The sequence below is a fragment of the Cuculus canorus genome, chromosome Z (assembly GCF_017976375.1).
Source record: "Cuculus canorus isolate bCucCan1 chromosome Z, bCucCan1.pri, whole genome shotgun sequence".
In the NCBI taxonomy this organism is placed as follows: Eukaryota; Metazoa; Chordata; class Aves; order Cuculiformes; family Cuculidae; genus Cuculus; species Cuculus canorus.
In genome coordinates, this window is record NC_071441.1 from 70,735,401 (window position 1) to 70,753,503 (window position 18,103).

Here is an 18,103-nt window from a genome sequence, read left to right on the forward strand (position 1 = left end):
CTATTAAGTTTAGCTGATTACCATATTCATATGTACTGAAGGAAACACATATTCAAAATAGAGTCTGATCACTAATGGGAAATATTGCATTTAAAAACAGAACCTTTGAATATCAGAATGCACCATTCATTATTTTTGGAACTTGATACAAAGGGAAGGACTTTACCAAGAAAATTAATCAGATCATCTTTTTTTTTTTTTTTTTAATTTGTAAATACATCAGAGTTTAAAGAACTTTAAAAATGTCAAAAAGAAACATATATGAGGTAAAGCTGACTGTTTTGGGAATGTTTCACTTTAAATGGAAAAACAAAATGGAAAAGGACATTGTCAGGTGAAAAGAAAATCACAAATACAATGGACATGTCATCTCCTATCGACATGGAGTATGGATATTAAGGGATTTTATCCTGGTGACATTTTAAGATTACGGAAAAATTATTAGCCTTGTTTTCAAGTGGGAAGCAAGGTAAATGCAACTACTGCTGAATACCAGAGAGGAAGATTTGGGCTCAGATAGAATTGAAATACATGTACATATTTTATTTTATTTACACCTGCAATTTGTGCCTTATTTGACATATTCCTCTCTCTAGACGTTTTCTTTCACTTATCATAGCATGCAGCACTCAGTCCAGCAAACGGCTGTGGCACATTTTCAACTATCTGAACTAACAAGACTGTCTGAATACTTCTGTTGACTTCACTAAAACTAGTTATGTTTAAAGCTCTTACACACTGCAAATAGTTTAATGTATCATACTATAAAATACTAGTAATTTCAATTCATCAGTTACTCTTCCAATTTGATCTTAGGTAAATGTAGTATAAAAAATATATATCTTTTCACACTTCAGATATTTTATCTTGAGAAGTTTCTATTTATTTTATTGTTTGAGTTTCTTCTTTTCTTCAGTGGTTTGAAGGATTTGGAGTCCTCCATCCTTTCTTTGACATGAAGATGTAGAGGGGGAAATTCACTGGTGTGATCTATTCAGTCCTTTAATGATAGAGACAATGGAAAAACTACTTTCTTCTTTCTCTTTCTTTTTTCCCTCTAATCCCACATAATATTGGTGTTGAGCTGGGGAGGCTGCTTAAAAAAACCATGCAAGTTCCTTTAAAGAGCAGGTTACTGGCATCATATTCTCTGCTTTAAGTCTTCCTCAGAAAGAACTGAATAACGCTGCTGGATTTTCATCATTAAAAATATTTTATAAATTAAGATGATGTTCTAGGTACCATAATAAACCTTTCTAATTTAGCATGTAAAACTAAAAAAATAGGAAGGTCCATTGAATAGTGAGCTTGTCATATTTTTATACTAGTCACAATCTGGAATTTCATATCTGATGACTCTGATGAAATCGTAGCATTGTTTTAAACCTGTGATATGAAAAGAAGATTGGGAACATTTTCCTTACTTTTTTATTATTATTTTATATGGCAATCTTTTCAGCATTCAATTCCCCATCATCACTGTTTTTCAGTCCTTTGTTTTTTGATTAACAAGAAAAGTGAAACAATTTTCGCAAGGCTACTATGGATGCATTCAGCTACTGAGATAAGACTTAACCCTCAGATTTGTATTTTTGTTTCCTCCTTTACAGTACTTATATACAGATTGGCAGTTTCTAGCTGAAAGATTGGACCTCCAGCTGTCATAGCAAATTTAACTCTAATAGGATCTTAGGCAAAAGTAAAAGCAACAAAAAAAAATTGTCTACTAGTGAATTGTCATAGCTCCACCTCTTTGTCCAACACACCTTGAAACTGGATAAATTGCTGATATAGAATATGAGGGGGAATCATTGAAATGTACTCCAGAGACATCCTTCTTGGACAAATCCTATCCCAGAGTTCACACTAAGAGAACTTCAATGAAAACCATAACACCAAGAGGTGTCCAACACAGAAGTTGATGTTAAACTTCCACTGGCAGAAAATTCCATTGATAAATGCACATTATATTACATGTAGCTAAAACCCTACAAAAATCTATATTAAATGTAAATTAAGCAAGATGAAAGGGATGAGTGTATGCTGTTCCTGTTTTTGTAACAGTTGTACACATCAATTTCAGACACACCCATCTTCACAACATCTCACAAGTATTATCATCCTTATTTTAAATACACCGAGACACTGATAAACATCTTGTGTTTAGGCCTCCAGGCTTAAATAGTGACTTCCTTCCTTTCAGTAGAATTGAATCTAGAACTACCAGGGCAGAATTCTCTAAAGTAGAAGGAAAGAACCAGACCTTGGAAACTAGAAGAAGCTAAGCATTTAGCAGGGTAACTTTTTGCTATGGAGATCTCAATAGGAGTTGTAGGTGCGCAGCATCTTTGAGGATTTAACCTATCACTTTAAAAACATAGCGTGAAGCTTATTTTCTCCTGTCCTCACCCAGGCTGTGCTTTGTTAAGAATACTGTATTCAGAGGAAAATATACTTTTGGATTTCATACTCAAAAGGTATAACCTAAATTCCAGAGCTAATTGAATTAGATGAATGGATTTCCCCTGGACCTTACTGGGATCAAAACTTGTCATTTTTCATTTCCATTAATGAGATACCATAGATATATACTGGCAGCAATTCTGGCAAGAATAAAAGTGGAAAGAAGAGCAAATGGTCAGACTATCCTTTTTAAACTTAAACTCTCAAGGCTGTTAAGGAACTTTTCCTGTCTTACTACTGCAGATTTTCTTACTCCTTTCTCTAAATAATACTCCATTCATAAAAGAAGGAAGAGTCTAGTTGAAGAAACACAGCTCTATTACAGCTTCCTTTACAAAAGCTCCTAAATTTCCTGATTTCAAATTCTTTCTTGCACAGAATGACAGACCCAGGTGTGACCATATTTAACAAAACTGAACCTAGAGTTTCTCATTAATTTTTGGCACTTTCACAGCACAGCAGAAATTTTCCCAGGAGAAGATAAAAAGGGCTCAAGCTACAGATCAAAGCCAAAAAAACGGGTTTGTTTGCTGGGGGTGGGGAGGAGAAGAAGTACATTTGGTATGCAACTTCTGTGGAGCCCCTGGGAAAGAAAGCAGTTAGTTCTTTTGTATTTTCTTTTCCTGTTTTTAAGTTTTTTTTTTTAAAAAAAAAGAAAAGAAATCACAATAGAGGACTTGGAGAAATAATTTTGAACACAGTGCAAACATCTGCTGAATGGACAGTATGATTGTCAGGAACTAAACAGATATTTTGAGACAAATTGTCACAGGACTAAGAGGCTAGCAAAGTTTTTGTCTTATATAGCACTCACACACTCTCTGAGAGGGAGGAGTACTCTGAGTGATCTTCAAAGGCTGTACATGAAGTATTGCAGCAAATGTGAAGTCAGTGGACAAAATCACATTGATTCTTCAAGAGGGAAGCTCTCTAGACTCCAGTAATTGGAATATTTTAGAAATTAAAATCAGCATGGTCACGCTGGAGAATTGTATCATCTCATGATCGCTATGCCCCTGGTGTCCTCCAACTGTCACATCTCCCACAAGTCCTTCTCTGTTAACAAAGAGCAGGTCCAGTGGGTTACCTTCCCTAGTTGGCTTGCTCACCCATTATGTTAGGAAGTTGTCTTCCACACACTCTAGAAACCTCCTAGACTCTTTTCTCCCTGCTTTCTTATACTTCCAGCAGACATCTGGTAAGTTGAAGTCTCCCACAAGGGCAAGGGCTAGTGATCATGAGCCTTCTCCTTGTTGCTTATGGAATAGCTCATCAACCTTCTTATCCTGGTTGGGTGGTCTGCAGTAGACTCCCACCGCAGTATTTGCCTTGTTAGGCAAATGTTCACCCATAGACATTCAACCTCATCATCAGCATTAGTGAGTTCGAGGCTGTCGAAACTCTCTTTAACATAGAGTGCTACCCTATCACCTTCCTCTCCTGCCTGAAGAGTCTGTAGCCCCCCATAGCAGCACTCTGGTTATGTGGGTCATATCACCACATTTCTGTGAGAGCGGTTATATCACAGTTCTCCTGCCTTACAATAACTTTTAGCCCCTCTTCTTTGTTGTCCATGCTGTGTGCTTTGGGGTAGATGCACTTCAGTTGTGTTGTTGATTTGGCCATGTTCCTAAGGGGAACCGTCTTAATTCCTCAGCAACTACTAATTGAATTATCTAATGCTTCTGTGGAGTTATTTGAAATGATATTCCTAACTTTCTGTGAAGTGGCAGACCAACGGTCCTTGCCAGTACAACATTCCTCAGAAAATGGAGTGTATTCCCAGGCTATTTTGGATCAAGCCTGGCTATGTCCCACTCTCTCTTCACATCCAGTTTAAAGCCCTATTAAACTATCATTATCCTTTTGCTGGGAACCACACTCAGGACATGAGAGTGAGACAATATTTCCTGTATTCTGTGTCCAGAATCTTTCAAAGAAATTTCTAGCATTGTTTTGCTTGTAATGCACTTGAGCAATGAATGCTTGGAATTCAGGATGAAATTAGTAACTCCTTTTAAAAAAAAAAATACTAGAGTCAAAATTAAGAATAGGACCATAAGGACATAGTTTGTAGCTTCGAGACACCTTAGCACTTCTCTTTTAAAATAAAGCCTATTCCTTTGTTACATTCAAGAGTACAAGAATATGTTAAATGAAGCCACCAAAATGTATAACGAATTGAAAAGTAGTGCCCCTCAAGGCTCGGTGTCCAGCCATGTTAAATGTCTTTATCAATGACCTGGATGAGGGGATTGAATGCACCCTAAGTAACTTTGCAGGTGACACTAAGCTGGGTGGAAGTGTGGATCTGCTGGAGGGTAGGAAGGACCTCGGGGTGTTGGTTGACAGCTGACTGAACATGAGCCAGCAGTGTGCCCAGGTGGCCAAGAAGGCCAATGGCAACTTGGCTTGGATCAGAAGTGCCGTGACCAGCAGGTCCAGGGAGGTGATTCTCCCTCTGTACTCGGCACTGGTGAGACCACACCTTGCGTACTGTGTTCAGTTCCGGGCCCCTCACCACAAGAAGGATGTTGAGGCTCTGGAGTGTGTCCAGAGAAGAGCAACGAAGCTGGTAAGAGGGCTGGAGATCAAGTGTTACAAGGAGCAGCTGAGGGACCTGGAGTTGTTTAGCCTGGAGAAGAGGAGGCCAAGGGGAGAACTCTGCTCTCTACAACTACCTGAAAAAAGGTTGTGGAGAGGAGGGAGCTGGGCTCTTCTCCCAAGTGACAGGGGACAGGACAAGAGGGAATGGCCTGTCTCCACGGAGGGTGGTTCAGGCTGGACATCAGAAAAAAATTGTCACAGAAACGATCATTGGGCACTAGCAGAGGCTGCCCAGGGAGGTGGTTGAGTCTCTGTTCCTAGAGGTGTTTAAAAGACAGGTGGATGAGATACACAGGGGCATGGTTTATTGGTTGATAGGAATGATTGGACTCGATGATCCTGGAGGTCTTTTCCAACCTAGTGATTCTGTGATTCTGTGACAGTATGTAGTGGGTAGTCCTTGTGTGTAGAAGTCTAATGGAAGCCAGGAATCAAAGTCTGCCTCTAGGTCCATGAGATTTGTGACTTAGAGAAACAGCATGTAAAATGCGTCTTATAATGTCCTCAAGGGAAACATTTAAATGTCCAACTCTATTTTCTGCCTAGGGCTCCTTCGAACCATTAAATAACATTTCTTCAATTTTGTGAGCTTTAAAGAAATTCTAGTTTTTCACTTTCTAAAATTACGGAAGACAGATGTACCAAACAGTTGTTTCATAATGGTATCCAACTGTCTTAGTCCTTTGGCAAGGAATTTTTTCCCTTATTCTCAGAATAATTTTGACTATAATTTCTCCTATTCAGAAGTTGGTTTTACTGTACTAAGTGTGAACTTATTTTTAAGTCACACAGGCAAGGGAAGTTTAGGCAAAACAGAAAGAAAAACTATTTAATTCACCAGCAGACGGCCACTTAGTTTTGGGTCTTGTCCGCAATTATAAGGGGAGGTGAATCAGCATAACTGTGGAAATATTGATTCACTTTATCTGTCTGTGGTACTTAAAAAAAAAGGAAGACATGCAGCATAAAGTAGGCCAGATCTTCAGTTAGGGAAAATTGTCATAAATAAATGGAAGAAGGTATCACCATCCTTGTTTGTGTCAGTGAAGACTGGCTTATGATAAATGCAGAGAAAAAGCTGAACAAGAAATTCAAATATTTGCATTTATTTACATACCTATACATGTACCCCTAGACACTGCTTATTAAGTTTATAAAGTCAAACATTCAGGCATCAGTAAACACCAGAAACAAGGTTGCCAGTGCTATTTGCCTTTTCTCTCATTGTGGCTGTTGATTATGAAGACACTTTTAATTACATGAAGACATGTTGTTCACACCATGGGTGTCCTGCCTCATTCAACACTCAGGTTGAATAGGCCTCATTTTGTACATAATGATCCTGTATGTGCCTTCCCACCGTTGATTACCAACCATGGGATTCACCTCACCTCCTTATAGAGATCCCACAAGTAGATGTTTATATCTAAGCTAGCTGCTCCAGGCTTCTCCTCTAAACAGGAGGAACAAAGAGGCATTTTAAGACCTGACCCATTTTAAATATGTGTTTTAGAGAGAAATGAATCACCCCCTAAGGAGAAGCACTTCTCTCCATTGACTATAAAGAGACTTTGACTAGCTCAGATAGAGCCTCCTGCGTTGTTGATGCTTTCCAATGTATATGACCCCAGCTATTATAGAGCAAGCAGACTTTAAACCCTGTTTGAAAGAAAAAAAATATCAGCTCAACTGATGGTCTTTATAACAATCTGGTGGTCTTTATAACACCGCCTAATTCTTATAACACACACTGTAGGAAAGAGGGTTCAAATTACCCAGCTTCCAGGGCTAGTGTTTGCTAGCAGAGAGATTGAGTGTATCTAACCTTACACCATCATGTAATCCATGGAAGGAGAGAGTCGTCTCCAAAGAATGATTCTCGACTAGCTTATTAGAGTGGGTATGGGATTGTATTGTGCACTTAAAATTGAGTGAACTGAATAATTCTTTCACCCAGGAGTCCTTTAATTTATTTATTTTTTTTAAGACTACTTCACCTAACATTTTATATGCTGAGTGCACTGTCCCTCTTTCCTTTCACTACTGCTGTGACCCAGCACACACTTTCCCAAATCAGACCCTAAAGCCTGAAGTCAGGCATTAGAAAATGAGGAAGAAGCCATTTGTGACACACCTGAAAAGTTCAGATCTTCATTTGCAATACACACAGGGTACGATTCTGATCTCCAAAGCAGGTCAGTGTCTTGTCTTTTAACTCCATGTGTCCTTTTTTTATTTCACAATGCTGTCTAATTTCCAGGCTATATCCATGCTTTAGAAAAAAAACAAAGCCTCAAACTGAAGAGAAATTCTCTCCCTTGGCCTTGTTGTGACATCCATGAAGACTTTTTAAGCTAAAAATCCTTGATAAAAATAAATGAAACTGCCAGCTTCCCTTCTTTATCTGTCAGGTATGCATAAGCATATCTGTGGCCCCTGCGATTCTATCAACCTGTTGATTTCCTCTCTTGCCTGCAGGCTCAGACTATGCCATCCCGAAGCTTATAGCTGAGTGTGAGCAAGCATCTCAGAAGAATGGACCTGAGGTGAATGCAACGTAAACACAGACACAAGTTGAAATGACAGTATATTTCTATCTTCAGTAGATCCCTGCAGATCTATTTTTTTTTATATTTTTTGCTGGATTGGGGAACTATCTCATGCTTCTTCTACATTTTTCCTGTATCTTTATTAACTCGCATTCAGTGTCTTTTGCTTCTTTCCTTCCCTTTATTTTCTTCAGTAAACATGAAGTTTTAGTGATTTTTGTCTGTCTCATTCCTGGTCCCAGTCCTCACAAAGGCATGTCATGCCCTACGAGTTCCAGCTCCCTCTCAGCCTGGTATCCAAAATTTGATGCAGGTTTATCCCATCTATTTTTTTTGGCACAACACATCACCCACTTCTGAGTCTCATTCACTCTGAATTCAACCAGAGATGTCCCCTAATATAGAGTGCTTGAAAGCAACAAGAAAGTTGCTAAGAAGTAAAGACAGACTATTTCACTGATGGAATCATATATACAAACCTAAAGTCGCTACTCTTCAGACAACAAAAACTAGAATACATCTCAGGTTCAGACTAGACCATGCTCAATGGGAAAATAAATTGATCAAGGTGTTTAAGAGTCTCTGTTCCCAAGGAAATCATACAAAATAAAGTCATAAAAGCCATAAGGATTTCCCACATTTCAGAAGTTTTTAAAGAAAATACATTAAATGGGAATAATTTGTGACCACTAGACTTTTACCATAGTTTTACCAAAGCATGGAGGCATTTAATATTTTCTGTAATATATCAACTAATCTTTAATGGGAAAGACCATGTATTTCTGTTTCCTGTCTGCATCCACGAAATAATGAGCAATATTGACTGAATTAAAAAAAAGCGAAAGAAATAAAGAATAAATTTTAGTCACAACCAGAGGAGGCAGGCACGCTGCTGGGACAATTTCACTTACATTGGCTTTAGTTTAGCCCTTATTGTCAGGTTAAATGACAAAAGCTTGTTTGCACACCCACACAGGAGATCGGACAGACAATAGTAGGTAGGGGAAGCCCAAATATTACACTGCCAGGTTAATCTTATGCCCATCACAGAGGCCATCAACCCATCAAAGAAGTGAAAAGAAGCAGATGGGTACAATGTCAAGCAGGAAATCAAATGAAGGCCTCCCAAGGAGCAAACACTCTATCTACCTTTCCACCTTAGGCTGTCCATGCCACTATGCAGGCGTGACACCAGTCACTATAAGTCAGTAGAATCATAGAATCATAGAATCACTAGGTTGGAAAGGACCCACTGGATCATCGAGTCCAACCATTCCTAACATTCCCTAAACCATGTCCCTCAGCACCTCATCCACCCATCCCTTAGAAACCTCCAGGGAAGGTGACTCAACCACCACCCTGGGCAGCCTCTGCCAGTGGAACAGCTCTCAGGATCACCTTTGAGACTAAGAGGGGTTCCCACTCAACACTGTGGGGCACACTGTGAAATGCAAGGAAAGCATTTTGGGATTATACAGGATTTACCATAGGATACTTAAGGGAGGAACCAAAAGAAGGAAAAAGAAGGATTTAGGTGATTCAGGGAGGAAAAGCTATGGGAGAACAGAGGAACAAAGGGCTGAAAATGGCCAGTCATATGTAAATAATTTGTGATCAGTGCATTTGTCTGTCTGTGCCCTGTGCCTGATCATCATGATCTGACCTGTTTTCTTGTTAAATCCTTTTCTCTTTCTTAAGCAAAGACATTCTGGTTTGTGTATGTATGGGACTTGAGTCCAGTAACTAGAGCCAGATCATGGGATATGCCCTCGGCCAGCTGCTGAAGCAAGCATGGATGTATGGGTGAAGTTGTGAACACCAGAGATCTTCAAGCCAAGTAGCACAGTGAGTAAGGAAAGATGCACATTGGGTTGGCTGTGGGACCAGGGGAATCCCAGACATTTCTGTGCATGTGATTGTTTGTAGCAGGAACTGGAATACGGCTGTGGCCTCAGGGGCCCGTATATCCAGTTGCCAGTAACTAAGGAAACTTCTATCCAGGGTCAGCTACTACACAGACTGAATGCCTTAGGGCAGTTTCTGGAGAGATCCACACTGTAAATATGCACATGAACTTATACGTCTATTCTCACTAGTTGACCTCCATTCTCCTCAGCCAGCAAAGGGAGCAGGACATTTGTGGTGTCTGTGCTTTTGTGAGTGCTCTGAGTGTCTGTGTGGGATCCGTGTGGCCTGACACATGTACATATGTATATAGGAATATGTGAGGCAGGTGTGTGCTCTATGTGTGTGTTCCCATTGGGAATATGTCCCCACCCTTACTAGCAGTAAGACAAAGGGATGAGAAGGTATAGCAGCCTTGCCTCTGTTGAGCAGATAGATCCAGCATGATACACAACAAGTGGTGCCTCTCAGCAGTCCGTGGTGGGACCAGTGCTGTTTAATATTTTCACCAATGATGTAGACAACAAGATTGAGGGCACCCTCAGCAGGTTTGCAGATAACATCAAGTTGAGCGGTGCAGGTGTCACACTAGAAGGATGAAATGTCATCCAGGTGGACCTGGACAAGCTGAAAAGTGGCCTATGTGAACCTCACGAGGCTCAACAAGGGCAAGTGTAAAGTCCTACACATGGGTTGGGGCAATACAGGTTTCAATAAAGGATGGGGAATGACAGGACTGAAAGCACTGCTGTGGAGAAAGACTCAGGGGTGCTCATTGATAAGAAACTCAACATGAGTTTGGAATGTGTGTTCACAGCCCAGAAGGCCAACCATATCCTGGGCTGCATCAAAAGAAGCGTGGCCAGCAGGGCACCCCTCTACTCCCTTCTTGTGAGACCCCACCTGGAGTACTGTGTCCAGCTCTGGAATCCCCAGAGTAAGTAGAATGTGGAACTCTTGGAACAGGTTCAGAGGACGGCTACAAAGACGATCAGAGGGCTGGAGCTCCTCTGCTCTGAGGACAGGCTAAGAGAGTTGGAGCTGTTCAGATGGAGAAGAGGAGGCTCCAAAGAGACCTTGTAACAGCCTTCCAGTACCTGAAGGGGGGCTACGAGAAAGCTGGAGAGGGACTCTTTAGAGGGGCATATAGTGATAGGACAAGGGCAGATGGCTTTACATTAGAAGGTTGAAGATATAAACTAGACACCAAAAAAAAATTCTTCAAGATGATGGTGGTGGGGCACTGGCCCAGGTTGCCCAGGGACACTGTGGATGTCCCTTCCCTGGAAGTGTTCAAGGCCAGGTTGGATGGGGCCTTGAGCAGCCTGGTCTGTTCGGAGATGTCCCTGCCCATGGCAAAGGGGCTGGAATTAGATGACCTTTAAGGTCTTTTCCAACCCAAACCGTTCTATGATTCTATGTTTTCCTCTAACAATTCCAGCTAACTGAATACAACATTACTAATAAAACACATAGGAGCATGGTAATGTTAGTTATTGGTTAAAAATACTCTCAAAAATTATATCACAGAAATAAATCTCCTAAAACTCTGGCCAAAACTGGGAGGTAAAGAACTTCCAGAAGACTACTTTCCACAAACTGGTTGACTTCTCATTGACTAGTGTGTGTTGGCAAGGGTCTAGAGTAGTTTATTTACTGTTTTGTGAATTTTCACACAGTCCAGATCTGACCACTAAAGCCACTGGTCACTGACATCATTATTGAGTCTCCTAAGGAGCTCTTAGTATATTGGAAAATAAAGGTTCAAACTGCTAGATTGAAGCTGGGGTAATCTAGAAATTTAAAAAGATTGTGAATTTCCCACTGCTAATTCACAGGAAAGTGAAAGAGGAAGGTTTGATATGCATATATGTGGGTTGTTTCTTTAAAGTTTAGTATAAAACGAAGCTGGTTTTGGTCTGTAGGGTTCAGACTCTCCACTTGGTGGGTAGGTTTAATCTGACCTGAACTAACTTGATTGTAAAACGTGAAATTTTGATGAGTCAGGCAGGAGATGTGAGAGTTTGTTAAATTATTAATAATCTCTTAGATAAATATACTTGGAAAGCTTTGGAAAGAAAACAGTTTTTCATTATTTATCAAATCACTGAAGTTAGTTTGTTTAACCTGTTTGTTTTCTCATGCGCTAGCATTGTACTGTGACTTTTACTAGGGTTTCCCATTGTGCAGCAAGTATAGTAATATGTAGCCCTCCTTATGTCAAGTGACTGGTCCTTTTGCTCCAGCTGTGAAAACACCTTCATTTCAGGTTAGAAAGTACTTGGTTTATTCCTTGGTGTTGGAAATGACAATAATGAACACATCCACCCTCTCACACCACTGTAGGGCATTCTTTGGGTCAGGTGCATCCTGATGCTTTGCTGTTTTCAAGCATTTTTTTTAGACACAGGTTGGTAGGAAAAGCTCCCTGGTGTGGCAAGAGGACAAGGAGAAGGAAGCAGGAGCAGAAAAGACTGAGTCACGCTCTGTATGGTAAACCAACAAGAAAATAAGAAATAAAAGTCAAGGCCCCTCACGTCAGGGCTGCAGCTTTAACCAGGGTGGACTGATGGTCCTGAGGTCATATTATTCTGCTCCAGCTTTGATACTAGGTGGGAATCAAGGAAAAGAAGGCTTTGCGGGCAAGAGACATCAGGCACAGGGGATTTGAACTCTTAAGGCCCATGCGGGCAACACAGATTTAAGTGAGCCAGGAAACCTGTAACAGAAAATTCAAGCCCACACTAAGGAATGGTTAACAAGGGCAACAAAGAAACAGCCAATGATGCTTCTTCACTGTGGGATAGGTTCAACCTCATCAGTGTCCTGAATTTATATAGTTGTGACTGGAGATTACACTTACATGTTTCCTGTTCCAGCATATGGGTAGTACATTTTCTTAGTGAAAAGGAAAATACGTATTGTAAAATACGATCAGAATAAGAAAGAATAACCACCTTTCTTTTCTCTTTTTACCAGTTGTCCAGTAATGGGCAAAGACTAACCAAAAGCAATATAGCAAACCTTTGAGGAACTTTGAAAAATGTTTTCAAGCTCTCCATGCATTTCAACTTTCCCTACTGTCTCTTTATTATTATCATTAACGAGAATGTTATCAAAAGTAAGGATGGAGAATAAAGGAGTGATTTTTCCCTTACAGTGCACTTCACAGAGGTTCAGCATTATGAATGACTTTAAGAAATGAAAGATTATCTCAAAAGGCTTTACTCATCCCATGTTTCTTAATCAAGACCCTGCTCCATTTGTTATGCTGTTTGTGGAACAAATGCAAAAAAAAAGAGAGTAAACCAGAAAATTTCTAAAGAAATATTTCCCAGTTTGAAAAAGTTAATATTCCAGAAAAAACACATTCATTGTGGGGATCTGAGGATCTTTTTTTAGAGCACAGACTTGGTTTTCAATATGCTTTCCCACAATTTGCAAATTTAAGTTTTTTCTTCTACTTTAGAACATTCTTTTTTTTTTTTTTTAAGACATTTAAGAATTCATTGGGATTTTATCCTTTTTGTTCATTCTACAATCAATGGTGTGTTTGATCATTTAAAAGCCTACAGTCTAAGAAACTCATTATTGCTAGTAGTGATTGGATGTTACATCCTGATATGGACTAATGCATTTGGATCTCTTGGGTGAAATGAGTTTAGTGTTACCACGCATTTTTCAGGATGTTACATGTACCATGGGAAATGGAGACAAAGGAACCAACTGAATCACTGAGTCTATCTGTCTGCCACTGCCAACCCACCTGCGCCTGAAACACCTCTGTACATCCAACAGGTTTCCTTTTAAATCTGCTAGGCTTCTTGACCTTCCTGTTCTGGTTGAATAATGTTTGGATAAATAGATATATACATAAATGCACTGGCAGAGAGTTTAAAATGCTCTGGAATGCATTTTGATTTCCTTTGCTGATGATCTATTGAATATACCTGATGCATTCTATGTGTTCATTGACTTTTCTATTTGTTTCATACTTGTACTCATTTTTACTGATCATCATCCTGCCTTCTGTAATGTCAAGTTGTAATGAAAAATCTTCCACCAGCAAAGGTGTCCTTTGATACTTCTTATAGCTTTTATTTTTTTTTTTTTCTGGATCTGTGCCTGCTGCTTTTTGATGAAGTTTCAAATGCACAACACACAATAATAGCTCAGGATTTGGTAACTTGTTTTTTGCCCTTCCTTTCACTGGACTTCTATTTTTTTTTTTTTTTCTATCCTATTCAGAATTGCCATAGTTGTGTTAAACATTTATTAAGGATACTCATAATATTGTTATTATATGGCTAATAGAGAACTAACAACTGGTCAACTTACAATAAGTGAAAATGTAAATGTGAATGTTGGTCAGTAATTGACAAATGTGACAGTATTGACCAGAACAATTTATCTACTTATGAAAGTAGGAGCACTTGAAAGGAATCAGAGACTTTATACTGCATTTGTGTCAAAATACCTTATCTTAAACAGAAATTCCTTATAAATATTAAAACCTTTTTTTTAAAAAAGTGTATTCTATTTTTTATTGTTTATTGTTTGAGTATAAAGGTCCCTGGAAGAGAGACCTAAGAGTAGTGTTTTTCCACCTTCACAGATAATGCTCTGCATGGGAGGAAAAGACTTAAAGTAGCTTTCTGGACAGGATAGGAGGAAAAGTTTCTAAGTGGATTTTCACTAATATTTTTACATCCTTTCTACTTAGAAAAAAATAAAATAAAGTTATTCAAATACCTATGAATTAACATGAGAAATCCCATATGAATTTAACATTGCTAAAAAAAATAATAATCCCTGTAATAAACAGAAAGCCGATGTACCTTGCTGGGGAATTTCCTTTTCAAAAAGGACAATTGCATGGAAAATAATTGCAAGTGCCTGTATTTCTAGAGAGGAAAGCATGCCAAGCAGAAACAAGAAACAAAACCTTTCCCAACAGGCAACCTTAATAATAATCCCAGAAGCTGTGAAAAATGACAATGGTCTGGAAGGTCTGATCACCCCATCCCACACTCGTGTGAATTAGGGCTACAGATTCCAGTGGATTTATCTGTGGGCAAACCTGCGGTTCAGCCAGAATAAGGCATTTGTCTTAGAAGACATGTTTACCACAGGTTATTCGGTGTTGTACATGAATTACTGGGTGAAGTTCCCATGGCTGTACTCTGCAAATTGATTGCTAACTCTCCTTATTTGAGTTCATTTCTCATGATAATTTTTTTTTCCCCTTAAACTCTCTGGAGTTGCGTGCTTTGGAGAATTTCTGGGTTTATGTCTGTCTTTTCTTAAGTAATTAGTAGACCCTGTAGCTGCAAAATCAAGTTTATGGAAGCGACATGAAAAGAATCCTGAGAAACCTCTGAATCAACCAGTCAGTACCAGGAGTGTCTGTCAGAACTCTCAAAATTTTTAACACGTTTCGCAATTTGCAGAGTTTTGGTATTTGTATTCCTGAGTTGGGGAGTACTGTGGGTAAGCACAACAACACCTAATGGCCTTAAAGTCTGCACACATAAAATAGATCTCTACAAATAAACTTCCAAAAAGAATGTCAATAACCATGAATGCCTTCTGAAAAAGTTTGTCTTGCTCACCCTGTGCTTGTACAATGAATCAAAGAAAAATAACAGACTCTGTGATGCCAATCTATTATAATTTTTTTTCAATTAGCACTAATCAATTTTTAACAGAGGAAAAATGATTTCAGTGAAAAAAAGAAAAAGTAAGGAAAAAAAGAGGATTAACTTTTTTTTTTTTTTATAATTAAATTGCTAAGAAGTAACCCAAAGTGCAGCTGGCCAGCAATATACTTAATTACTGTATGATGAATAAATATCCAGAATCTGACCTCTTGGTAAGAGGGATAACAGACCTGTTTAGACAAATTCAATGAAACAATGAAAGAAAAGGTAGATTCTGTCTTGTCTTCTTCTACTCTAACTAGAACCATTTGTGTGTAAATAGGAAAAATTCCAGATTGTAACTTCATTGTCTGCTTTTAAATTGTCACCATCACAGTGTCTTCCAGCAAATCAAATAGGATGAATTGTATTGAGACGGTATCTGGATACTCAGTATGGCTTTGCGTCTCTCCTCAGCAAAGTTGTGACAAGGGAGATCCACTTATTTTCTTCTCTAAATGAAACCTTTCCTGGGGCTGATAGAAACTAAAGGGACGGCCTTCTTCCACTTCCTTCAGGACGGTGCATACTTCCAGATGCAGGGACAGGAGATGTTTCCAGTATAGTGAGTACGTACTAGGGCTACAGATTATGCTGTCACTAATCATCACAGCATTCAGAGAAGAACTGTGCTTGTAAGCTTCAGTACTCTCCTATGCACTCAGAACAAGCCAGGCTCGGTATCCTTCAGTGTAATTTTGAAAAACAAGATATGTTTGCTCCAAGGACACCAGGGCAATACCTTTTGTCTTACAAAACAAACTGAACCAGTTTGCTTTAAATAGAAGAAAAAGTAGTCAACTAGTCTACAGATTTTTTTTTTAATTTATTGTTATTGACTTTTGGAAAAGGAAATTAACTTTTTGATTTGTAAACTTTTGCTCTATTTGGTCTGCGCTCCAATTAGAACAATAAAATTTTGAACTATGTCATCTTCACAAGGAAACAGAGAACTCGGTCCCACTTCCCACTGCAAGCACAGCTGCTAAAGTGCTGGAACAAAAAAAAATCTCGTTCTTTAAATCAGTGCAGTGCTTTCACCAGTACAATTCTTTTATGATCTTGGCAGTTCAAAGGGTGCTTGCTCTGGTTTTGTTGCTTTGACAACAGATTGAAGAATTATTTGAAGGAGCGCATCTGCTTGAGCCTCACAAGGCTGAATTGGAAGTTCTTTCCCCCTTTTGAATGAAGCTTTGAAGAAAGCAAAAAGAAATGTGAGTTCAGTCCTGCCTGCAATTATACTGCTGATAAGATGTTAATGAAGAGAAGTGCTGAACAGAGTCTGCAAAGTAGTTATAATCAGGTCTTGTTGTAATTAAAATTGTCAACAAATTGACAAAGACTCTTAGTGACTTGTACCAAAACTGCTAGGAAACTGAAGTTGGAAGCATCTGTGTGTACACTAAGGCCGCTAGCTGAAGCGTTGAATCATTTCAGAATGACCTTTTCCTTAGGAAATTTCCCTTATACAGGGTCAAGCTAAAGGTCCTGTTAGCCTAAAGCATTAAGTCCACCTCAAGGCAACTGCATCTGTTTTGTGACAGTGTAGAAGAAGTCAGCCAAGCACGTAGGAGTTCTTTGCCTCTTCGTCTCTCCTGGCGATACACAGTTTCAGGACTCACTGATCAAGATTTTGTGCAGGCTTCAAAGCTTCGAAAACTTCTGGATACTTTTAGAACTGCAAAGGAGCTGAAGTTTTTCTGAGGTGAAATACTCACATGTATGTCTCCATGTCTCCATACATATCTAAGTACTTCCATATCTCAGTCTGTCCATGTAAATCCTGTTAAGCACATAGCTTACTTTAGCAAACATAAGGCCTGATGTGTAACATCAACTTTGTGTAAGATAAAATTTATATTAATGAAGTGGTAGCGGAAGTAATTTCAACGTCTTTCAGAAACTTTGTAAAATAATATAATCCAAAAAAAAATTAAAATAAATCTATGCTGATTTATTTCAGCAAATGTCCAACCCAGGAAAACCATAGAATTAGTTCATTTCACAAGGAATTGGACTGAGTTTTATTATCATGCAAGGTCAGGCTATGCATCACTGTAGAGGAGGTTTAGTTGCCTGGCTGCAGTTGTTCTGAACAAAACCATCTCTTTTTAGTATAATGTTATATTGTTTTCCTTTACTTCAAAAGTTCATGGAAAATCATTAGCAGTAGTTTCACAACCTTCAAAAGATATCACCCCTTTCATTCCACTATAGAGGAAAACACACTGTGTAACTCTCAGCCTTTCATCCTCTAGTATTTGCCACTTAAAAACAAGTTTGAAAGCAACTTAAATGAACAACACATCATATATTTATAAGCCAGGAGAAGAAATCAAACAGCCTAGGTTTGAGGGAAGGCTGGAAATAGCCCACATCTATTTATATAGATAGACCTTTTTACATATCGCACATAACCTCTGGTCAAAAAAAATCTAGCACAAGGTGTGAAAGTGTTCCTTGCTTTTGAATAGGACAAATGCAATGTGATGTGATTAAGAGGATGATAGTAAGATTGTATGTCCCGAAACATTAATAAGCAGGCATTACAAATGCTCCCTGGTAACTGGCTTTGACATCAGCATTAAATGTTAATCAAGGAAGTGGGATCACTAGATAAACATTAAGCAATAGTGATCATGGAGTGTTTGTAAACATAAGAATGAACGTGTTCTCACATGTGGCTAGAGCAGGAATCTGCACCATATTTCTTTATAATCGTTACTACTTCTCTGCCACTCTGCCTGTCTTGCTTCACTGGGCATCCTGGGAATTTTCTCTTCTAATTTTGATTATGGGAGGTGGAAAACAGAATTTGCTTTTCTGCTTTAATTTTGCTTTCTTTCAGAGCAAAATAAAAGGCTTAGAAGTTTGTAATTT